The 9,907-nt window shown below is 38.4% G+C and overlaps 1 protein-coding gene across 2 annotated transcripts in view; it reads left to right on the top strand.

Moving 5' to 3' along the window:
* LOC128604858 (NACHT, LRR and PYD domains-containing protein 3-like) overlaps positions 1-9,907 on the top strand; it is a 440,358-nt gene that overhangs the window by 139,209 nt on the left and 291,242 nt on the right. The gene's annotated exons all lie outside the window — the stretch shown is intronic.

The following is a 9,907-nucleotide window of genomic DNA, read 5'->3' as shown; positions in this document are numbered from 1 at the left end:
AGCCAGTCTAGTGTTTCTGACAACAGCTGAGTACCAGTAACAAGTAACAATAGTCTTCACAACACTGACACTGCAAATCTGCAGTTTGACCAAGCATGTGGCCTGAACAGCTGCGAGTTCAAATCCTGTTGGTTCCCGAAGATCCATAATCAGTAATATCCCTCCAGCTATGTGCTAAATGTTCATCGCTTGTCAGTTACTTTGAAACAAAAAGTTTCTGCTGAATATATGGTTTGTACAGTATGTAAGATGTACCTTTTATAAGTCTTGATTCTTTTTTTATTTTAAAGTGCACCTATTATGTTTAAAAGTTTCAAAAATCAAAGCGAACAACAAACGGAGTTATTAACCCACAAAAGAAGGAACCAATTCTCAAGAGCTGAAACGAGTCGTTAGTAATTCCAGACTTACTTCCTGTACTAACCTACGTAGGTTTGTAATAAAAATCCCTGGATCTGGTCTTCATCGGCTGCTCGGGAACAGACTGAGCTGAAACTCATTATGGTAGTGGGCGTTTCCTTTTCGACACGCTGACAGCGGTAGACCAATCACAACAGACTGGGACACCTGACCAATCAGAACAGCGTATGCTCTCTGAAAGGAGGAGTTTAGAGTGAATCTTTTAGAATGGATCATTTAACGAGTCGTTTTTGACACTGGGTGGAAAAAAGGTAATGTTGCAATTTAAATTATGAGCACATTAAACCCTCACCCTAGTTTTTTGTTGTTTTTTTTTTACCTTGGATGCATATAAATCTATTGTACGAGACCTTTAAAACAAAATTAGGCACGTTTCAAAGCCATGATGGGTTCGCTTTAATTTTCTATAAGATCAACTCATACAGTAATGATGACTTGAAGGGAATTGCAGGTTTATATTCATAGGCTCATAAAAAGTATGATGTATTGTTCTTTAATTATTGTAGGGCTGCAACTAACGATTATTTTGATAATTGATTAATCGGACGATTATTTTTTTCTGATTAATCTGATTTTTTAAAAAAAACTAAACTTTTTTTTCAATTAGATTTTGTTCATTATAATAAAATAAACCCCCAATACCCTCAGGGTATTTGTGCGTGGACTTTTAAAAAAAAATGCAAAAGGCACATACAGTTTTACTAATATAATCTTTAATTTTTACATTTTAACCTTTCAAACGTTGGTCATTTGTTTACAGTTTGTCCAGTTTTAAGCAGCAAAACTTTAAATAATACCCAAAATATAAATAATCAAAAACAAAGGTAAAAATTTAGTTTTAGTGCATGGGGGATTTCTCCTCCGAACAAATTCACTCATGGAGAGCTGTTTCTTTCTGAAATAAATAAATAAATAAAAAAACAGCAATTGAGTATGCAAGAAGCAATTTATATGTAAACTAATATTTTCATTGTTTATAATGTTAATTGCTGATGGCAACCATGATTAATATAAGAAATCTAAATAATATATAATTAATACATGTTTTAACCATTTTTGTTAAATTTCTTTTACACAGACATGCTGTACTTCAGATGTGACAATATAAACCAAAAATATCTCAAATATATAATTCATTCTGTTAATGTATATAACATAGTAGAGCCGCAGTAGATGGCATTTGAAAAACAGATCAAAGTTAACTGTAGCAGACACACAGAGAAACGCAGCAAGCTAACAGGCTTGTTTAAAAGGACAGGAACAATTATACACTAACGCATAAGCATTCGATGAAAACCACTACAGTGACTAAAAAATCTTTTACTGCTGCTGTTATCACCTGCCTTTAGATTTACTGCTTGACTTTGTTCACACCGTGTTTAATTTAACCTGTTTCTGTGGTAGCGCTATTTTAATCCATCAATATGCTGCACAACCTGATGCTCGAGACAAAATACATCTAGTGTGACTGTCCCGAAGTTAGTAAACAAAGCTTTTTACACAATAGCATGGAATTAAACTAGACTATACCATTTCACATCTTCATATAATGTGATATACTCAGGTTTTTGCTTACCGTGCTGATGTTCCACCTTCGTCCGTGACACCAACGTGTTTTCGTTCCATGTGCTCGTGCATCACTGTGGTAGTCCCGTGTCACACAAACTCCACTTTGAAGAACATGCAAATTACCATCTTCTTTGCTGCATTTAATGTAAAATGCTCCCATGCCTTAGATGACTTGGGACGCACACTTTTTTTTACCGCCGGGTTATCTGTTTTGCACCTGTGTTTTCATGAAAGCGACGTCATACGTAAACGCCACCCGTGACGTCAGCAGACCAACTAATCGATAATGACATTCATTGCCGACAATTTTCATAATTGATTATTATCGATTAGTTGTTGCAGCCGTAAATTATTGTAATCATAATCACTCAGTACATCGTCTATTTGCACGTATAGCATGACAAATAATTAACCTTGAAGCGTTCGTCCATCCATCCATCTTCTATACTGCTTATCCTCTTCAGGGTCACGGGGAACCTGGAGCCTATCCCAGGGAGCATCGGGCACAAGGTGGGGTACACCCTGGACAGGGTGCCAATCCATTACAGGGCACAATCACACACACACCCATTCATACACTACGGATGCTTTAGACACGCAATCAGCCTACCATGCATGTGTTTGGACTGGGGGAGGAAACCCCCGCAGCACAGGGAGAACATGCAAACTCTGCACACACAGGGCCACGGTGGGAATCGAACCCCTGACCCTGGCGGTGTGAGGTGAACGTGCTAACCACTAAGCCACCGTGCAATAAAAAAATTTTTTTGAAGCGTTAATAAATAAAAACACCCAAAACTGTATACGGTACCACAATGAAGACGAACTGTATGTCGATACGTGAAATTCTGGAGGGGCGTCGAACGGCGTGGCGCGGGGAATGTAATGACATGTGCTGTTAATCGAACTATGTTCTATAGCAGGGGTGCACAATACGTCGATCGCGATCTACCGGTTGAGCGCAAAGGTAGTGTGGGTAGATCGCATGACGTTAAAAAAAATCACGTCAGCCTATCATCCGTCCTCGCTATAAAATTTGTCACTTGATTGACATACAGGGCAGCCAGTCATCGCCGCACATGCACATACAACGGCGCTAAGTGCTGCAAAACTCTAGCAAGCTTGCGAGTTGCCCAGTTAGCCTCCAATTTATTTCTTTTGAACTTGAGAAAGGGTTTAAAAATGAGTAAAGAAGCTGGACCAAGTAAGAAGCCTAAAACTTACCATTTCCATATGGAGTGGGAGGAGGACTTTTTTCCACTATGTCATTTTCGAAGTGCGTTTGCCTCATCTGCCAGTCTACCATCGCTATACCTAAGAAAGGGAATGTGGAGCGCCATTTTCGGACCCTTCATAAAAACTACCACACCGACTCTCCTCCAAAAAGCGAGCTGAGAAGGAGAAAGGTGAAAGAACTAAAATCCCAGTGGTCCGGACAGCAGTCATTTTTCTCACAGCTAACTACAAAAGCGAAGGCAGCCACCGAAGCGTCATCCCGGGTGAGTCACCTCATCGTTAAGAACAAGAAGTCCTTCCGAGATGGAGAGATGGTGAAAGAGGCGTTTGTTGAAGCAGCTGACTCGCTGTTCCGAGACTTTAAAAGCAAATCAGAAATACTGTTTTCGATCAAAGCTCTCCAGCTATCAAGAACCACAATTACGCGGCGCAGTGAAGTCATGGCCGAGGATTTGACCCAGCAACTTTGGAAGGACATCGCAGATTGCGAGTGTTTCTCACTGCAGTTGGACGAGTCTACAGACGTGAGTGACACAGCCCAGATGTGCATTTTATTCGGATGGTGTTTACCGATATGACTGCGAAAGAGGAGCTGTTAACTGTACTGCCCATGAGAGAACATACACGAGGAGAAGACATGTTTCAGTCTTGCAAAAACTTTATCGAGAAAACCCAGCTCCCATTGTGCAAATTGGTGTCCATCACCACAGACGGAGCTCCCGCCATGGTTGGTCGCTTGAATGGATTTATTGCCAAGAGCAGGGAGGACGATGATTTTCCGGACTTCCTCAGTTACCACTGCATAATACACCAACAAGCCTTATGCTCAAAAATGCTAAACATGAAGAGATAATGGATGTGGCAACGAAGATCGCCTGTTCTATTCGCGCCAGATCTCTTCAAGGACGGCTATTCCGCGCGCATCTGGAGAAGGCTGACTGCGACCACTCTGACTTGTTATTACACACTGACGTGAGGTGGCTTAGTCGAGGTAAATTCCTGCAACGATTTCGAGAGCTCTGTCCGGAGATAAAGGAGTTTTTCCGTGTAGCTAAACATGCAGAGTGCAACCAACTAAATGACAATCGGTGGCTGCTAGATTTGGCATTTTTAACCGATCTGACCAACATGTTGAATGACCTTAATCTAGAGCTGCAAGGAAAAGAAAATACCGTGATCAATATGATCAGCTCAATTAATGCATTCAAACGAAAAATGCAACATCTCTCCTCAAAGCTGCAGGGCCATAATTTGGCAAACTTCCAGAACCTCGTGTCAGAGCTGGAGACGCAAGGGAAGTCATGTGTGCAGCTTGACAGTGCACGCTACATAGAGCAGATTGACATTTGTCTGTCAGAGTTTGACAAACGCTTTCAAGACTTTGCTTTAATCGAGCCAATCGCTACATTCATGTGCGATCCATTTCGGGAAGATGCTGAAGTTGTTTCACTCGCATCAAAAATTGCAACACTGTTTCACCTGAACTCTTCTGGAGTGGAGGATGAGATTTTGACACCACAAGCCGACATTCAGCTGAAGTCCAGAGCTCATGGACAGTTCTGGAACTTACTCACAGAGGAAAAGTACCCCAACATGAGGAAATGTGCCAGCAACTTGACTGCATTATTCGGCTCCACTTATTTATGTGAGTCAGCTTTTTCACACGTGAAGATCATTAAGTCCAAATACTGTTCCACCATGACTGATGGTCATTTGGAAGTTTGCTTGAGGCTGGCTATCAGCAACTACTGTCTGGACTATGCATCCCTGACTGATTCCATTCAGTGCAAGTCATCAGAGTAAGGTAGGCTAATGACAAAAATGTACACAGTTGTATTGTGCAATATGGGTTCATGCAGTTATTCAAGGTACACCAGCATACATTGTACACATAAAGAATTGTCAATGTATTTATAAATAAATATATGTCTTGCATTTTTATAGTAGGTAGATCAAATTGACTTAGTCATTAGATAAGTAGCTCGCCTGCTGAAAAAGTGTGTGCACCCCTGTTCTAGTGTGTGGATTTTAGAAAGGTAATATCATCTCAAATGGAACACTAGCGGTTTTTACTAACCGGAAAGTATAAGCCGCTTCTTAGTCGACGGCGCATGATGTCATACGGACATAATGCGACGCCGCTAGCTTTAGCCTAATACCCAGAGTCACCGACACTGACTTTCTTCAGCTTACTGTTTATCAACGTTACCTTTTATTCCCAACATGACCTCAGTCTCCATCAGACACAGCCGAAATCGTCACGAGACTGAGGAAGAAAGTCCTCTAAGGCAGGGGGGCATTTTATATTAAACACCGCAGAGATCAAACAGTGCTGTATGAGCACAAACTTATGTTTATATCCAGAATACTCCACTGTGTGTAAGGGGCAGGGGAAACTGGTGCACGCTGCTTAAAAGGTTTAGTTTAATTTAAGTTTATTGTCATTATATGTTGTATCTGCACGCTTACAGTGTAACTTCTGTCATTTATTATAATGGAAGTGACGTGTTAGTAACGAGGCCGCGTTGCTCCATACAGTAAGATCTGTAATGTTTAATTAAAACATTATGAATAAAAGTAAACACAAGTAAAATAATGTCTAAAGGCAGTGAGGAACAGAAACCACAAGGTGCAGTGAAAGTGAGTTTTTATTATTCATTTAGGACTGTGGTTTAATTCAGTGGTTTTTGTGCATCCATAAAAAAATAATTCATAAATACTTAAATTATTTGTTTATTATGTTTTATTTATTTTATTAAATATTTAAATGTATGTATGTGTAATTATTTTTATATATATATATATATATATATATATATATATATATATATATATATATATAATTATTTATTTACTTTAGTTTATATTATATATGTTATTTATTTTATTAAATATTTAAATTTATTATATATTTTATTTATTTATTTATTTTACTTTATATTATGTATGTTTTATTTATAATACATATTTATAATGAAATTCTTTTCAGTCTTATATAATTGGACTAACAGATTAGTTTTAGTCTGAAGTTTATATTTGTAACACTCAATTTGTGGATATTATTTTAAATTAACTACAAAAGGGGTACTGAAAGTTTGGCTCCGCATCCGATTAATCTGAAAAAATAATCGGCCAACTGATCGATTATAAAAAATAATCATTAGTTGCAGCCCTACTTGATATGTTTATACAATTCAGATACTAGCCATACAAAGATGACCTTGCTCTGGGGGCCAATGTTTATCTGTTAGTAAGTCCTGTCATAGAAATAAACTCATCACTGGGACCGTTCCCAACAACACTGCGGGTCCGGGGGTAGACCCTTAAGCTGGAAAGATTATTGTGTGGAAGACCTAATGATGAATTACGCCAATCACATCGTTGCAGCAGAAAGAGTGCATGACGCACACACTTTCACCCAAATTTGGTATTTAGCTGATTGTGGTGACGGGATTAAGTGCCTAAGGCGACGTGATTTCTTTAGATCCCACATGAGCCCATGAAGTTCTCTAGTAGACTATTGCTGCAGATTGGACGACAATTAGTAGTTAAAAGCCCGTATGCCAGGATATTGGCCAAAGACAAAATAGTAAAAAGCACATTTTGACTATTTAATTTATGCAATGGTGAAAAAAATGGCAAAATAAATGGAAAAAACGTGTTCGGTTTGGCCTTCGGCCAAGTTTTTTCATCATTTTCGGTTTTGGCTTCGGCTAAGAATTTTCATTTCGGTGCATCCCTACTAATGACCAAATGCTGATGTTGACAAAGACTGATTACGATCCCTATGATGACCAACCTGACTTGTATCTTAAACCTGACTGGGAATCAGATTCTGCCAGTGACACTAACTATGACGACCCATTGACCTCCACTTCACACCTATTGTAAATTTTCCTTTGACCAGGACGATTCTCATTTCACCCTGAAATGAGCTTGCTTGACGACAGGATACTTTATATCAGCAAAAACAGCCTTAGCGCCTTCATTATGTCTGTTTCATGATGAATTCAGTTGAACCGTGAAAGGATTCTGAAGTTCTGATGTATTCACAGCATTGTAATTTCTCTGTTAATTTTAGTTATCATATTTTGTAATGATAAAAGGGGGAATGTGAGGGAAATTATTCATTTCTACTTTGTAATAAGTTTGTTCTTGTTCTGTTTCATTCTCATGTGAGGATAACGACTCAGAAGGCCATGTGATGTCACTGAGTTCAGTACAGAATGTTTATCTGCTTACAGAGACACAAACATGTTCTTCTGTTCTAGGTTCGTCTAAACATCTTCTAAGATCCTGAAACAAAGCCTGTTTGAACTGCCTCAAACCGCTTCTTATCGGTACACAGAATGATGTCATGCTCTATGTTTCATATATATAGTAGTGGTTTAGTACAAGCGCTTCAGAGCACTCTCATTAAGAGTGCTCTATTCTATTCTGCTTTATTCTATCCTGTATTAACCATCTTTCTGTAATAAACCTTTTTACCTTCAGAGGACGAGTCTGCGAATGTTGTCTAATTTCCACGACAGGTCAGAGGTCACATCAAGTACTCGGCGCAAACCTGTTAAATCTGTTAAGCGTTTATTTTAGAAACAAGCTTTTATACACATAATCAGAAGCTGTGTAACTATGAAACAGTGTGACTTCCTGTTACACAACCATCTCAGATGTGTGTGTGTGTGTGTGTGTGTGTGTGTGTGTGTGTGTGCGTGTGTGTGCGTGTGTGTGTGTGTGTGTGTGTAAAATCTCAGTGTGTCTCATCGGTGAGGAGGTCGGACCTCTTTCTCCTGGCTCCTCCCTCTGACCCGTCCTCCTCTGGGCTTCTGGGTCCCGAACACGAACACACAGTTTTAAATGAAAGTTTTTAAGTTTAAATGAAATCACACCGCATTCGTATTGTCTGCATTTTACACTCACTCAGGAACTTCAGCACAATTCCACATCATTTCACAAAATACACTGACAAATCTAAAGAAATTATTTTTATTTTATTTATTTTTTTAAATACACTCCGACTTCTTCCCCCTTACATCTTGTCCAAAATCGAATGCCCCTCAGTTGACATTTTATGCAATATATGCACTTGTCACAGGTGTAATCAGTGTTTTTACTATAAATAATTCAGTGCAACAATGCTGTGATCAGTTTTTGGGTCAAAAAAACCCAAAAAGCACCGAATTAAACTATAGTCCTAAATTAATAATATATATTCTGGTGTGTGTGTGTGTGTGTGTGTGTGTGTGTGTGTGTGTGTGTGTGTTGGGTTCTTTTCTGTTTTGTACAAACAGTTGTGTAAAGTTTTACTGTGAAGTTTATATTTGTTACACTCAGTCTGTGGACTTTATTTTAAATAAACAAAAACAAATGGTACTGATAGATCGCTCCACCCCATCCGATTAATCAAAAAAATAATTGGCCAACTAATCGATTATGAAAATAATCGTTAGTTGCAGCCCTAATAATAATAATAATAATTATAATAATAATAATAATAATAATACTGTTAAACAGTTCAGAAGCTCCGTGTATTGTCCTTGATACGTGAAAACTAGACAATGCACAGTAATAACACTGATGAGCTGCATTATTATTATTATTATTATTCTATGAGAAATAAGCTCATAGCAACACTGATGAAATACACATACAGTACAAAAAAAACCACACACACAAATAGAGAATGTGTTTAGCATTTTTTTTTTACATCTGCACATAATTTAGTCTGCACATAGTTTAGCAGCTGTTTTAGAATTAAAAATGTCATGTATAAGTCTATATAATGAGTCTTTATTGGTCACATATTCAATAGAGCACAGTGAAATTGTTTTCTTCACATACCCCAACATGTCAGGAAGCTGGGGTCAGAGCACAGGGTCATGATATGGTGACCTGACCTTCTGATCAGTAAACCAGAGCCTTAACAACTAAGCCACCTCTGCCCCAGTGGTAAGAGAAACATGAATTTTCATAGCATCTAATACTTCTTACCCCACTATTTGCTAAGTACTACAAAGATAGACTTCTAAACACCGCCCTTAAAAGCTTAATAACAGAATACTGCAATTTTTGGGAAATTGCCGTTCCCGAGTTTGGCCACACGAGGGCAGTCATGTTCCATCCAGCACAACACACGACGCCGCCTAAAAAAGAAGGTAGGTTGTAGGTATTTTACTATTACTACTACTACTTCTAATAATGACCTAAATCGAAGTAATTAAATACGTAATGAAAATTGTTGTCTATATAGCTGACCTCATTTTCCTACACAGTGAGTTAAAGGCGCACAACTATCAGAATCCCAGTTCATAATTGTGTTTGATTGGCCAAGTAGAATAAAGTGTGTGATGAATCCAACTCTTTTTGAGCTTATTGGACATTACACAATGCTGTAACTATTTCATTGGCACTACTTAATTGCTCATAGTTTATTTGACGAATGCAACTGCTGCGACATATTTTGCCAATCTTAAACTCAGCTGTCATTCTGGAGGTGCAGTTTTAGTTGATGCATGACATTTAGGTTCAAACACAGTGCGTACTTTGACTGTAACACAGATAGTGAAAATGGAAATGGGAAAAGAGAAGGCCAGTGATTAGACAGTGCGAAGGCTGACTTTGTTTTCCTACTTGTGTGTGATGTGTGTTATGTTAGTTTCTCTTGCACAACTGTCGAAGTGCA

This window comes from Ictalurus furcatus, unplaced genomic scaffold (genome assembly GCF_023375685.1).
Source record: "Ictalurus furcatus strain D&B unplaced genomic scaffold, Billie_1.0 scf4, whole genome shotgun sequence".
Lineage (NCBI taxonomy): Eukaryota > Metazoa > Chordata > Actinopteri > Siluriformes > Ictaluridae > Ictalurus > Ictalurus furcatus.
The sequence above is the reverse complement of the archived record's forward strand: the minus strand, read 5'-3'. Positions and strand labels throughout refer to the sequence as shown.